Source organism: Leptonychotes weddellii, chromosome 5, assembly GCF_054177405.1.
Source record: "Leptonychotes weddellii isolate Sample4059 chromosome 5, ASM5417740v2, whole genome shotgun sequence".
In the NCBI taxonomy this organism is placed as follows: Eukaryota; Metazoa; Chordata; class Mammalia; order Carnivora; family Phocidae; genus Leptonychotes; species Leptonychotes weddellii.
This window is the reverse complement of record NC_138373.1, coordinates 65,809,210-65,824,820: the sequence shown is the minus strand read 5'-3', so window position 1 is coordinate 65,824,820 and position 15,611 is coordinate 65,809,210. Positions and strand designations below refer to the sequence as shown.

General features: G+C 44.7%; 1 protein-coding gene across 4 annotated transcripts in view; it reads right to left on the bottom strand.

Moving 5' to 3' along the window:
• The window catches only part of MICAL3 (microtubule associated monooxygenase, calponin and LIM domain containing 3), a 198,256-nt gene that overhangs the window by 170,988 nt on the left and 11,657 nt on the right, over positions 1–15,611 (bottom strand). For 2 of the 4 annotated variants that reach the window (XM_081820925.1, XM_081820926.1), the window contains exon 1: positions 10,056–10,238. The exons of 1 other annotated variant lie outside the window; for it this stretch is intronic. The gene's annotated coding sequence lies outside the window, so the exon portion shown is untranslated. Of the gene's footprint in view, positions 1–10,055; positions 10,239–15,611 lie in introns of those variants that run through there. One more of the 4 variants, XM_081820927.1, reaches the window with a different exon arrangement.

Genomic DNA, 15,611 nt, shown 5'->3' with positions numbered 1-15,611 from the left:
GGAGCTGCTCTTACAACTTCTCTGTGAATGTGAAAGTATATAAAAGGGAAGTTATCCAATAACGGAACTTTACCTGTGCCCCGACAAACAGGTGGGCAAGCTCTCCCAGTTATAGCAGGAGCCACCTCCCGCCTAAAGCATCCAGAGGCCAAGGCATCAGAGGGGGCTGGCACAGTGACACCCATGGGGAAACAACTGGAACAATTAACAATGCTGACAGAAGTCGGGGAGCACGTAAGGCAGCCGCTATCTCTGGGCTTTTCTCTAGCATGAAGTCGTGCTCTCAGGTTTTTCTCCTGAATCAAGTCATATTCTCAGCACATGGAAAATAAAGCCAGTTTTACCAAAAGGGGGCTGGGAAGGCACAAAACTTGAAGCTTCGGCATCATCTGGGGCTCTTCTCTCCCCTTATCTCTTCTATCTAATCAGTGTCCTCTTTCCAAAATGTCTCTGGCTTCAAGTCCCTTCCTCTCTATTCCCACTGCCAACAACCTGTTCCAGTTCCCTGTCATGTCACACCTGAATTACTACCAATCACTCAGGGTGGGCAAACCATGACTTGTGGGCCAAATCCAACCTGCAAACAAAGAAGGGTTTTACATTTTTAAATGGCTCGGGGGAAAAAAATCAAAGACTATTTTGAGACATGTGAGAATTATATGAAATTCAAATTTGGAGGGCCATAAATAAAGCTTTGTTGGCACACAGCCATGCCCATTTGTTTACCAACTGTGTGCAGCTGCTTTCCTACTACAATAGCAGCTGAGTAGCTGCATCAGAGACCACATGGCCCCCTGAAACCTAAAATATTTACTTTCTGGCCCTTTATGGAGAAAAGTTTGCTGACTCCTCCCACAGGTGGTCTTGCTCGACTTTCATCTTTCCCGCCTCCACCAGATTATAGACACAAAATACTGTTTCCGTGCTGTTTGTTGCTCTGTGTTCCAACACCTCTGATGAACTCCCTGTTGCCTATAAACTTCACATTGTCCCACTGCATCCATCAGACCACGTGAATAAACTTGCTTTTAGCAAGAAAAGCCCACAAAGGCCAGGCCTTTGTTCATGCCACTCTCTGCCTTTTAGAAAACTCTTCTTGCCTTCAGCTGCTAAGCCTACCTTTCAAGACTCTGGGAGCATTTCCTGGTTCCCTTTCCTCTGCTTCCACAGCACCCTATACTTACCCTCATCACAGCTCTTACCACACTACACTGAAATCATCTATTTGTGTATGTCTGTCTCCCCAGCTACAGTAAGATTCCAAGAGGGCAAGGAACATGTCTTACTCATCTCCAAACACCCAGACAGAACGTGGCACACCAGGCCAGAAACACTGAACTCAACTGCAACCAGTCAGGCTGGCCTCCTCACTGCCCTGAATGCATCCTGCTCATTCTCAATTGCAAGCTTTGCTCATACCAGCACCTAGACAATCCTACCAATGACCTGGGACACAGTCTACAGGCCCAAGTGAGTCAGGGTGGACTAGGGTTCAAACCCCAGGCTCTTCCCACTCACGTGCTGTGTGCCCTCGGACAAGATAATTCTATCTCAGAGTCCTCATCTATAAAGCAGGGATGATATAGTACCACCTAACTTGCAGGGTGGACGATGCATGCACAGCATCTAAGCCAACGCTTGGTATATAATAAATTCTTAAAAGGTAATACAGTTGGCCCTTGAAAAATGGAGGGTTGAGGGTGCTAACCCCCATGCAGTTGAAAATCTGTGTATAACTTTTGACTCCCCCAAAACTTAGCCATTAACGTCCTACTATTGACCAGAAGCCTTACTGATAAACAGTTGATTAATATGTACTTTGTATGTTATATGCATTATGCACTATATTCTTAGAATAAAGTAAGCCAGAGAAAATGTTATGAAGAAAACCATAAGGAAAATACATTTCAGGAAAATACAGTTCAAACCTGTGCTATTCAAGGGTCAACTGTAGTTATTGTCCTTACAACTGGGTCATCTGTCTGTGCCACTTTGGTATTTCATTGCTTTTCTTTCCTCTTTCCCCAAATTTCTTTTACATTTATACCATATCTTCTGAGGCAGATGCATTCGTCAAGAACAGGGTAAGGTCATATATTTCTACAAACCTGTGCTCTGCCCTATTACCCAGTATAGTGCAACACGTGGAGGAAGAGCCCAACAGATGATAAATTAATGAACAATTTATTCCAGGAAGCCTAAATAGTGCCTAATAAGAAAAAGAATGCAGAGCCAGGGATAAGGCCGAGAGTGATAAGGTAGAGAGCAGAAGTTGAGGGCAAGGGGCATTTGAGGGTACTCTTTTTTTTTTTTTTTAAGATTTTATTTATTTATTTGAGAGAGAGAGTAGGAGAGAGAGCACAAGAGTGGGGTGAGGGGCAGAGGGAGAAGCAGACTTCCTGCCGAGCAGGGAGCCCGATGTGGGACTCGATCTGGGGACTCCGGGATCATGACCTGAGCCGAAGGCAGACACTTAACCAACTGAGCCACCCAGGTGCCCTTGAGGGTACTTTTATATTAAGCATGAACCCACACCTGCTCTGTCCCTGGAGAAGAAACCCAGTGTCTCAGTATTCTCCTCCAAGTTTCATAAGCAACAGTCACCAACAGTATTAGCTAACACGTAGGGTGCTCAATGGGTACCTGGCAGAATTCTACACACTTACGACCAAATAAAGTAAATAGGATTATTGTGCCACTGCACAGATGAAGAAACTGAGGCCCAAGGAAGTTAAAGTACACATCCAAAGTCACGCACCCTAGTAAATGGTGCAGAACAGTCTAGTTCCAGTGTTCATGGTATTTTTTGTTTGTTTTGTTTTTAAGATTTATTTATTTGAGGGGCGCCTGGGTGGCTCAGTTGTTAAGCATCTGCCTTTGGCTCAGGTCATGATCCCAGGGTCCTGGGATCGAGCCCCACGTCGGGCTCCCTGCTCAGCTGGAAGCCTGCTTTTCCCTCTCCCACGCCCCCTGCTTGTGTTCCCTCTCTTGCTGTGTCTCTCTGTCAAATAAATAAATAAATCTTGAAAAAAAAAAGATTTATTTGACAGAGAGAGAGAGAACACAAGTAGGCAGAGCGGCAGAAAGAGGGAGGGGAGAAGCAAGCTCCCCACTGAGCAGAGAGCCCGATGTGGGGCTCGATCCCAGTACCCCAAGACCCCGGGACCATGACCTGAGCCGAAGGCAAACACTTAACTGACTGAGCCACCCGGGCACCCCTCCAGTGTTCCTGTTCTTAACCACTCCACATTTTGGTCTTTTTAATCTAATTTAGCTCCACCAATCGCCAGCTGAGAGGTATCAGGCAAGTCATCTCACCTCACTGAGCCTCATGTTTCCCAACCTGTTAAGTGGGCACCATATACTTAACTGCTGTTAAGGATCAAAGGAGATTATGCCATAAAGTGTTTTTATGAAGTAGACTCCTGATATATTAGTTCCTTTCCCACCTGTCCCATACTTCAATATAAGTTAGGTTTTTAGCCAAAACCCTTGGCCTGCTTTACTCTACTAGCAGGGAACAATCTACACTTCACCCTGCATTTTCTTGCCCATCGCCTTTGCCCAATCATTTGGGCCTCATGAAAGCTTGCAGAAATAACCTGGAGACAAGCATGAAAGGAAAGTGTGCATGGAGCCGAGTGAGGCAGCAGAGACAGAGATGGTCCAGCTGAATCCTGGTGCGCAAATGAATACGCATGAGCAAAAGCTGGCCAGCTGGGCACTGCCAGGATGAGCCCTGACTGATGCCCATAACAGCATCTGGGTCTGTCTGTCACACCAACAAGCCGGGATGACAGACCTGGGAGCCTGTATAGGCAGAGCCCAGTAACTCCTGTGGCTCTGAGGCTGCACGCATACTGGGGGATGGAGAGTGTCCAGGCAGGTAAGTGATGCAGTCATTTCCACCAATGGTGGAAGATCAGACTGCCTGAAAAAGTTGTATACAGAAAAAGTAAAATTTTGAATTCCTAGAGAGAGAATCCTGTTGCAAAATTCCTTCACTGTGAAGAATTAAATTTAAAGCCAAGAAGTACAGACACACACTATTATATTTTGGAGGTCAATACAATTTCCATACATCAAGTTTGCTTAACGCAAGGAATATCTTTAAACTGATGAACCCTTCTCTGGAGCCACTCACTGGTCATGGACAGAGAGAACTTTTCATTAGCAGCATGTGAAGGAATCTTAAGTGTTATTACCAAACTGAGTCAACTCAATTTTCAGGAGACATAAGTAATTTCTACTTGAATGGACCTGATCATAGTGATCCAAAGGTCTTATAAAAGATTAAAACACAAACTAAAACTATCTCACTAAGCATATCAAACAATAAGAAACCCCATTAGGCCTTTTCCACAATATATCAGCTTTCAAATATAGCACATGACAAGGAGATACGTAAGGAAGATGGAGGAGTAGGAGGGCTCCCAAATACTAATCACTACAAGGCTACCACTGGGTGCCCAGATCACTGTTGGCATAGTGATGTGGTCCCGAGTTAGAAAGGAGCAATAGTGGTAACTTGGTCTGACCTAATTCCCAAAGCACTGGTGAAGTGTCTTCATGCCCAGGACTGCTCTCACCCCTGCTAGAACACCTGGAAAGGGCACTGCCCAGCAATAAGCTCCTCTAGCAAGGGATACTGGTCTATTGGAGCACCTGTACCTCCAAGCAAGCAGTTATTATGCAAGGACAAGCACACCAAACCCAACAGATCTGCAGTAGTGATGGGTCTGAGGGCAACCTGCAGGAAAGGGAGGTGGCCCCAGCTTTTTCTGCAACCAAGGTGCAGGGCTGGTCTTCAGAGAGGAGCTGTAAAGAGATCCTCTGTTTGCTAAAACACAAACATTCCAGAAACAATAGCCACAGGGGTGGGTAAATTTCAGAAATTCTCAATCTTATGTGCATGAAATGAACAAAACTGAATCAAGAAAAAATATTTTGCCAGTAAGTATAAATTTTCTTACCACTCCATGTTCAGGGCTCCCTGGCCAGTGAAGTCACTTATTACACTATGGTTTTCTGGATTTGTGTCAGCCTGCCCTAGAAATATGGTGACCTCTTGTAGCTAGACATTGTTTTAACACCTGGCACTTGCTTTATTATATAGTACTTACTCAATAAATGCATTCTAAAACCAAGTCCTAGTGTGTGACCTAAAACTTCTTTGTTCCCTGGCTTCCCGAGGGTGGTTGAGGTCCACGGGCTTCTTGGTGCTCCACCTAGCCCACTGAGGTGTACAGTAAATGCTGGGGGCTGATTCATGTTGCCGTTTCATGAATTTCTTTTCCCTGCCCAATACTGTCTTTTTCTTCTCCATTTTCTGTTCCTTTTGCTCCCTCAACATTTCACCTTACAATGAGGTGATTTAGAGTCATCCAGCCTCTGCAACTTACTGGGTTTATGGACCTTACCCTCTCTGGAACAGTTTTCCTATGATAAAATAGGAGTGACAGTACCTACCTGAAGACTAGATATGATGTGTGTATATTAAAGCATTTGGCACAGTATCTGGCCCATAGTAACACTCAGTGACAGCTATTACTATGTAACTGTCCACAGGACTCACTTGTCTAAAGATACTTAAAATGCCAAAGGCAGAAGGTTGAGTTTTTTCCCCCCTTCCTCAGCAAGTCTGGTTTTGAGAAAAATCTGTTTGGAAACAAACTGCCACATGTCCTTGTCACTAGTCACAATACTTCCCTTTTCCTTTTTCACAGGGAAATAAATGACCCTGACCAGTTATGACCAAACTGGGTAAAAGGTTCTGTTCCAAATATGGTTAGGACCCCAGACTAGTTTATTTAATTAAGTAAGAAAATGAAATTAAAAACATCCATAAAGTAGTTGAGCTAGGGCAATGAGAGGGTTTGCTCAAGTTCTAGGTCTTGGGAATCAGCAATCCATGCCAAGCAAAAAGGTAGAGGAGGGAAAGGAAAGGGTTCCTCATCTTTTCTGGGAGCAGCGCTATATCAATACTCTTTCTATATCCCATGGTCCAGCCCCTGGGTCCCTGAAAACTCTTTACACTGTCCTAGGTATCTCTTTTTGGAAGCCCACCTTGGCCCCTCTAAATGCTTCAGAATTACCTTCTCTGACTCTGCCCCAATTTTAAAGGAATATACCAGTTAACCCAAATGCATCTCTCCTATAGCATTTCAGATTGATAACTTAAAAGTAAAGAGAGGGTTAAATGTGAAAATGGAGGGGAGGTTGTAAGAGAGGAAAGGTGGCCTTCAGGATGGAGAAACTCTTTTAGGTGCAAGTCTACCCAAGTCAGCTGCCCTTAACTGGTTCGTGAGAGCACAAATCTGGAACCAAATGCCTAAGCCTGAAGTCCGTCTCCACCACTTTCTATGTGAGACACTCAGTAAGTCACTGCTCCCTGTGCCTTGGCTTCCCCATGTAGAAAGCAGGGATCCGAACAGCACCTACCCTCTAGGGCTACTGTGAGGACTGAATGAGTTCATCCATGCAGAGCCTGTACACAATCAATTGTCTCTAAATGTCTGAGGCCGTTACCAGTGCTAACATCATTATCATCATGATGCTACTTTCCCCACTTTTCCTTTTCCACTCACAAACCCAACAATTCTCAATCAAAGGCAGCTTTGGTGGTGGAGGTGGGTGAAACAAGGCGGAGAAGACAGGGAGGAGTGCAGTTGGGACCTTCAGAAGTCAGCGTTTTGTAGGCTGGGAGCAGTCTGTGCTGAAGGTTTGTTGTGGTAACCCAGAGGGGCTACAGAAGCTAGAAGTATTGCCTACTCTTGATCCTCCCTTTGGATGATTACTCTGCTCCTCCTCTCTTCTCAAGCTCCAACACTGACATAGGGAAGACCTCCCCACACTGAGGCTTCCTCCATACTTTACTTAAATCAGCAACAGAAAAGAAGCAGGGCAGAAGAGAGGACAAGGCTGGGACCAAACGAAGTTTCACTTTGCCTTTTAGTTATTATTTAAAATAGTAAAGAAGTCAGTAAAAGCTACTAGTTAACCACGTGCTGTCTCTCTCCTTCTGGAGTTAACTAAACCAGATCCTTCATTGGATATACAATCAAACAGACCTCTGTAGACTTATCTAATGCAGAAAGACTCCTTTCCTGGCTTACATTCACACACCAAGACATGCTCGCTTCTCCCTTCTTGTGATAGACACTGAGCAGGCCCTGCAAGAGGGGTGCAGGGAGACCCAGTTGTTCTTACCACAGAACTTAATACTTAGCAGAAGCTCCTGCCCTTCTTCTACCTTTCAGCAAGGTACAAAACAACAGTCCTACTTCTCCCTTCTGTAATCTGATTATCATCACTTTCTTTTTTTTTGTAAATTGTGGCAGTTTTCTCTGTGAAATTCTGACTCCACAATGACAAGTCAATGAACTGTAGGGTTTGGGGTGATAGTTTCCCTGTCCTCCCTCCCCAGTTTCTTGATGATAAACCTTCTTACCCAAAGATAGCTAAAGCCCAAACCATGAAAACAGCAAGTCATGTACAGCTGAGCCCACGAGGGTAGGGATGTTCTATCCACTGGTATATCCCAAGCATTACAGAGCCTGACACCCTCCACCATTCCACCCAACTCTACAGGATCAGAGCTGAATTCTGAAAAGTGGAACCGAAGATGGGGGAGGAGAGCATGGAAGGAAGGGGAAGTCCACAAAGAGTTTAGGTAAATTTCCAAACGATATCCCCATCGTTCCCATAACTTACTGTATTATTTGTAGAAGTTAAAGACTGAAAAGGAATCAGAATTTCAACTTTGCCATCTAAAGGAGAAACTGAGAGCCTTACTACACAGATTTTAGCCCAGTGCTGCTGTGTCTCCAGGTTTACAATTTCAACCCACAGCCTAAGTTTAAAAAGCCTGGGTGCTAAAGATATCCTCTGGGTTAGAAAATCACAAATTTCCTGTCCACAAACCACCTTGATTCTCTCTGTCCCTATTCTCACCTTCTGGTCTTATTAAATACTTCATACTCTCCAAATATACATGCTTTTTCAGTTCTGAATATTTTTTCTAAAGTAATGACCCTCCACCTGGCTAGAAGAATGCTTCTGGCTCGAGAAAAAGTCCAGGGTGTGAAAACTTTACATCAGTGAAAAATAAAGCCATAGTACAATCACAGCTCATAAGGCCCCAGGGAGGGACCAGCAACAGGAGTTAGGGACTGACATCTGCTCTTTAGTCACCACTAAAGCTTGGGAGTTAATAGCACACACTTCAAAATCTGACAGCCCAGGTATGAATGCCAGTCCTGCTCTCACTCCTTCGTCCCACCAAACCCTAGTTTCTTGTCTGTAAAATTGGATAGGAACCAGGTCCACGTTCCTAAAGATTCTTTGCAAGAGAAATACTCAAACCATGTTTTTCATATAATTCTGGAATTAACTGAAGTTATTTAATATACTATCAAAAAAGTTCAGAAATGTTTAAAACATGGAGCACAATAAGAATTCACTTCGGGCTAAAACAACCTGAGCCAAATTTCTGACCTGAGAGTACACTTAACAATCAAATACAGAATTTATAATATCCTCTTTAAGGCTCTTTACAGATATGCTCACGGGAAAAAGCAACCACAATAATGAATTGGCATCTGTGTGGCCAGGTAATGAGAGGGCAAAGCCTTCCTGCTGGCAGCAGCAATGCAAAATAAGATCTCTTTCTCACTATAAAACCCAACTCATTCTCACCCTTGGGGTACAAGTCATCATTCTAAATGACTGTCTGCATAGCAAACTGTCAGATGGGACCAAATACACACCGATGTTCTGATGTTTAAATGCCATTCTCTCCATCTACAACCCACTAAAAAAGAAAAAAGTAACAAGCCTTATTTAAAAAAGACACTTTTCACAATTCTCTGCATTAACGCACTTGAGGTTAACCTTAATTAATGTCTGTGTTAAACACCAACATTAAATGAACGTAACTGTGATCGGCATGCATTCTTGGAGACGCTTTCCCTGAATTAAACCTTTGGAGAAAAACCAACCAAGACATAGGGCTAATCCATGCCCCCTAATGGGATGAGGCAGAGGCCTTGCCTGAGGGGCCTAACAAACAATTGTGATGACAAGTTTACCATCCAGGCCAGAACCTGCAAAGTCTATCACTACGTATGGCTTTCTGCTTAACACAAGGCGAGCCTCGGATGTGTGTAAGGGCTCCTCGAGGTGGTTTTTGAACTAGGAATTTACAGTGCACCACACAGACCTCCAAGCGCACTATCACCTTGTAAGGCATTTAGGCAAGGGGGGCTGGCTCGTAGGTAAGTGACGTATGGGGCTCACCTAGTCCAACACGACCCGAAGAAAATAAAAGCAGAAAGCACTTCATGGTTCTCGTGGCCACCTGCCCAGAGCGACCAACCCACACTCAGCCCCTGCTAGACTCCAGATGAAAGATATCAAGACAGGACCTACCTCCGGAGGCCGGCGCTCGCCTGGCCACGGTGCAACAGAGGAGCCCCATACCCCAGCTCGAGTGCAAAGCCAATGGCCCGGAGGCTGGGCTGGAACGGCAGGGCAGTACGCACCCCATCCCTAGGCCTCCCGACCCCGGCTAAGATAAGAGATCTTCGCCCCCGCCCCCAAAACTTCCCCAGAACACTCAGTCCCAGCCACTCTCCCTTCCACTCCCACAAGACGCTGGAAGCCTCCTCGCTCCTCTGGCTTCCCCCACTGCCAGCCTCCCCTGGAACTCCGGGGCACGCGCGGCCGCACTTGACCGAACATCCAACTCCTGGAGGTCAAGGACAAGGGCCGGGAGGGCTGGGGGAGCGCGAGGAGGGGCTTCCCCGTCCGCCCCGCCGCCCCGCCAGGGAAAGGGCTCGAAGGGGCCGCCAGAAGGAGGCGCCAAGCGACCACGGCGGGTCCCGAGCCCTCCGGGCTCCCCGCGGGGAGGTCTTCAGCCACAGGTCTGGTCGCGACAGTCGCCGGCTCTAAAGCCGCCCCCAGGCGGCCCCGGAAACCCTGAGCTCAGGGCGTGGGTGGGATGCGGCCCCCACCCAACGGTTAGGGCCGGTCTAGGTCCCGAAGCCCGTCCTCACCTCCGCCTCATGCTGGTGTGTCCCCCGGTGCCGGCGTCCCCTGGCCAGCCTGGGCCGCCGAGCCCCGCTCCGGGGCCGCACCACTGCAGCCCCAGCGCGCCAGCCGCAGCTTCCGCGCGGGCAACAGTAGCGCCGGCGGCGGCTGAAGCAGCGGCGCGGCCGCCGGTGGCTGGGCGGGCACATGGGAGGGCGGGGGCTGCGGCCCTTGAGCCCTGACCATAGGACCCCAGCCTCGGGGGCGACAGATCTAAGTGCGCCTCTGAAGCTGGCACGTGGTTCCCGTCCTCAGGGTTGCTGTTGCTACCTGCAGGCTCAGACTTTGCCAGAATCTCAAGGTTATATGCAAAAGGTAAAGAAATAGGCTGCCGCCACTCCCTTCCTCATCTCTACCCCCCCCCGCACCGTCCATATGGTACATTCCTCAAAGCCCAGCTCAAGTGAGAAAGGGAGGAGTTGATTGGTTGGGAATCTTGGAAGGGCGCAAGGAATCACACAAAATGGCCAATGGAAAAACACGGTGGGCATATCAAACCTGCCAGATGGAGAGAAGAGAGGATGCGTTTAAAGGGAACTTGTTTGTTGCCCTCAGAAGCCGTCACAAAACAAAACCAGAATTTTCTTCCTCATTTTATCCAGCGGGAAACAAAGAGATTAGGGGCTTCTCAAATTTTGGGGTTAGAGAGCTAAACAAGATATGGAGAGAATTGAACCAGATATATATGTGTGACTTTGGGTAAATTACTCTCTATCTCTCGGCCTCAGTTTCCTCATCTAATCCAATGACAATATTGGACTAGAAGTGATCTCTGATGGTCCTTTTCATATTTTGTGATCCTACAATCCTTTGCGTGGGATTAGCAATATTTACATATATTCTTCAATTTTCGGCATTCTTCCCCATCTTAAAGAACGTTGGTTGAAAGTAGACTTTCTGACACCAAATTCTTTATACAGACAGTATAAACCCCATCTTTTATAAAGACAAGTTCAATATTCTTTGTAATATCCTCTCTTAAAGCAAAGCATTCTTCTTATGTGTGGAGAACACCCCAGCTCTCTATTCCCCCCCTACAAATATCTCATAATTTCTACTCTTCCAAGAGTCACCTTTTCTTCTTCCTTCTCACTTCCTCCACAGTATCAAAGTTTCAATTCATGATTACTACACCTGTTGAACCTCCAGAATCCCTGCCTTTAGCAACAAAGCTCGCTGGGCAGTCCTCATTAGAGTCGCTGAAGTACTATCTGAAGTATCTGGCATACCATTCACTATTCATGGCCAATTATGCTTTTAGACACACTACATGTCAAATTCAAGACTTTGAAAACATCCCTTGGGGGCCTAGTCTGCTCTATTTTAGAGCTTTATACCAGCAGCTAGGCCTATCTTTTGGCCACCAAACTTCAGACCAACTCCACCTTTATTTTTCAGAACTTTTCAACCTTCCATCATCTGCTTACCCTACATCCACTCAGCCTTCTTTCAAATTATATGAGGTGTTGGGGATACCTTTCTAATTGCTCCACTCCCACACACACACCCCAGTTCATCTTCCAACTATTATTCAGTGAGTTCTAGAAAGTCCAGTTTCTCCATGAAGTCTCCCCAGGTTGATTAACAGAAGCTGCTAACTTATAGAGCTCCCATTTCTACTCAGTGCCATAACCCTGAGTTTCTGCCCCAATATGCCATTTTTATTAATATAGTTACCTCATTCATTTACAGCAGCATCAGCAGCTGTAAATGCTTACATTCATTAAATGCTTACTATGTGCTCAGTACTATTGGGAAGTGCTCTGCATGTATCATTTCATTTCACCATCACATGAACTCTATGAAGTACTATTATTATTCCTTTTTTATGGAGAGAAAGCGAGCCTTAGAGAAGCTGATTTGCCCATGTACACACAGTTGAGGTCTAACTGTGGTTTCTATCTTCACAAACCCATAGTGCAATACTATCTCCTATTTCTTAAGAACCTACAGCATTCCATACAAAAGATAATATCATACACTTATATCATTTTTTACATGTCTATACCTATAATATCATTTCAGCCTCAAAATAACCATGTCAGGAAGGTTAGGAGCAGTTTGTCTGCAGTGAGGAAGAAAACTACAGCTCAGAAAGGCTGACCAGTTTAGTTATGGTAACAAGGCTGGTAAATAATGAAGTCTGGTTTTCCAAGTCGTCCATTTTCCCCACTGAAATCCCTGCTCCCTGAGTGAACACAGTCTTTTCACATATAACCAGTACAGAACAATTATAAGCAACATGGGAACAAATAACTGCAAAACCCCCACCGTGGAATCCAGGGAGAATGGCACCAGCGCTGACAGAGCGCAGAAAACAAGTCAAGGAGGGCTTCTACAAAGAGTGAGAAGCACTCTGCATTTCTTTCTCCTGGCTTGTTGTTTATATTCTGTCTCTGAGATTATGCCTTTGACACACCTGGTAAATTCAATAGCAAAGGGCAACAAAAATTGCTTCCCCCCCCCCCCCACACCCACCACCTAAAGTACCTGGAGATAGAATCAGCCCCATGCCCCTGAGGAAGGGATTTCCATGCGCTGGTCACGGATTCAGGGAAATTTCCTAGCTGCTATTCGGTCAAGTATCCTGCTCCGCTGACACTTGTAACACAGCCCTGAAAATATAAGCTGGGCTAATGATCTCATTCTTTTTAAACTGCAGAAATCCTCATAGGGGTGGACAGGCTGGCAAAATCATGTGGGAGCCAGCAAACTTTTAATGCCGATTAAGAAGCCTAAGCATGGTAATTCTGAAGCCAATACTTCTGACTCACTCTTTGCCTGGCCCAGAACTAGTCAGTCCAGTTAATTTTCACTCCCACTGCTCTCCTGTCTTTTCTTATCCCCAGAGAGCTCGAAAATGCCTCTGTTTATCTAAGTGTTTCATTTATGCACTCTAACATCATAGTGGGCACCTACTATGAGCAAAGGACTGTCAGGTCGTGTGGGGTTATCCTGATGGATCACACACAAAGCCTGTACTCACTGAGTGGAGAGGGTGATAAACATCAGATCCACTTGGTGAGGGATGGATCAAACTGAACTCCTCAAAAAGTGTGTGACAGGGGTGACTGGGTGGCTCAGTTGTTAAGCGTCTGCCTTTGTCTCAGGTCATGATCCCAGGGTCCTGGGATTGAGCCCCGCATCAGGCTCCCTGCTCAGCGGGAAGCCTGCTTCTCCCTCTCCCACTCCCTCTGCTTGTGTTCCCTCTCTCTCTGTCAAATAAATAAATAAAAGCTTAAAAAAAAAAAAAAGTGTGTGACAGGATTCCATCCCCAGTCTAAGTGCAAGCTCATGTTGGAAAGCCTGTCCTCTAGAGTAGGAGGAAGAGCACTGGGCTGACTTCTGGGAGAGGGTAGGGTGGGGGAGATGGGCATATGTATTAGGGAGGAAGGTGGGAAAATGGAAGGTATCCAGAAATAACTGGACATGTACCAAACAATGGGGGAATAATATCAATCCATAATTTGGCCATTAAAAGAATTATGGTGTATTCTGTACCTGCATCCCAATGTTTATAGCAGCAATGTCCACAATAGCCAAACTATGGAAAGAGCCCAGATGTCCATCAGCAGATGAATGGATAAAGAAGATGTGGTATATATAGACAATGGAATATTATGCAGCCATCAAAAAATGAAATCTTGCCATTCGCAACAAAATGGATAGAACTAGAAGGTATGCTAAGCGAAATAAGTCAATCAGAAAAGGACAATTATCATATGATCTCATTGATATGTGGAATTTGAGAAACAAGGCAGAGGATCATAGGGGAAGAGAGGAAAAAATGAAACAAGATGAAACCAGAGAGGGAGACAAACCATAAGAGACTCTTAATCTCAGGAAACAAACTGACGGTTCCTGGAGTGGGAGGGATGGGGTGGGTGGGTGATGGACACTGGGGAGGGTATGTGCTATGGTGAGTGCTGTGAATTGTGTAAGACTGATGAATCACAGATCTGTACCCCTGAAACAAATAATACATTATATGTTGATAAAAATAATTTTTTAAAAATTAAAATAAATAAATCTTTTAAAAAAAAATTTTTTTTCTGATTTCAAAAGTAATACATGTTAATTGTTTAAAATTTTTAATACAGAAAAGTATAAAAAATTAAAATTACTCATTACCCTTAACAGCATATCACTGTTACTATTTTCATGTATTTTTCTTGTATTTTCTTTGTGTATGTGTGTATGTCTTTTTTGTATGTAACTTTTAAACACAATTTGATCAAACTGCTCTGCAGTCTACTTTCTCATAACAATAGACTAGAAATTTTCCCATGCCAATAAATTTATTCTAATACATGACTTTAAGTGGATGCACTTTAAGTGGCTATACTTTAAGTTACTTAACCAAGATTTTCTTTTTAGTCATTAAGGTTATTTCCAATTTTCCATTATTATATGTAACTTCAAGGATTATCCATATATATAAATGTTTATATATGCTTATGATTATTTCCTAGTATTTCTAGAAATACAATTCCTGGTCCAAGGTCATGCACATTTTTAAATGTTTCATATATATTGTCAAGTTGTCTTTCAGGAAGTTTACACCAGTTACTTTCCCACCAGCAGGGTATGAAAGGGCTATTTCTCTGAACCCTCACCAATCCTGGGCATTACTCTTCTTTTGTAATCCTTGTCAATTTGGCAGATGAAAAACATCTCGTTGTTTTAATTATTAGAGAGTATTTTTTATCTATCAAAGTGGTAAATAGGTATTTTTCCTTCCAAGTGCCCTGAAATCAAATAGCAAAATGAGTGTTTCCCTTTTCCTCCATTTAACTACTCTTCTCCCAAATCCCTGAAAAAATGATAGAAAAATCAGAGTAGAATCTGCTCAAATGATCAGTGCCCAAACTCAGGGTCATTTTACCTGAACCAATTAAAAAGGTAGTGGAACAGAAGGCTCAAAACAACACATAAATCTATACGTTATAACTTTGAAATGGGTAACAAGTCCATGCACAAAAATTTTTTCAGCTTTAAAAGGGTATCAGTCACCAATTAGTACTCGCTACTATTAAAATCCATTTCCGTTTCTTCAACAATACCCAGTTCTGTGATGGGGACAAATCCAAGATGGGCCAAGCCGGCAGCCCATCCTCCAGTCTTGAGTGGCTCGCTGAGCCACTCAGCATGACTCTCAGCTCCTGCTTAGCCTTCTTGTCCCTTGGCTTTGCCTTTGTTTTGTGGTTGCCTCTACATGAAGTCCTTTTCTCCGGTCATCAACAGCCTTATTTCCCATGGAAGAATTTACCCCTGTCCCATTCTCAGTGTAGTTTGCCTGGAATTGATCACAACGCTTCTCTGGACTTGAAGTGGGATGCAGGTAGCTCTGGAAGCTGCTGGCAGCCCTCTGCGGCCATGAGGTAGACTTTGCCTCTGAGAGGAGCAAACCTGAAGGAGTGGAGTTGAGAAATGGAGAGAGGCAAAGCTGGATCTGGTCATGTCTGTGAGCCCTGAATCAAGTTTCATGGGAAGCCAGTTATATGAAACAATAAATACTCCCC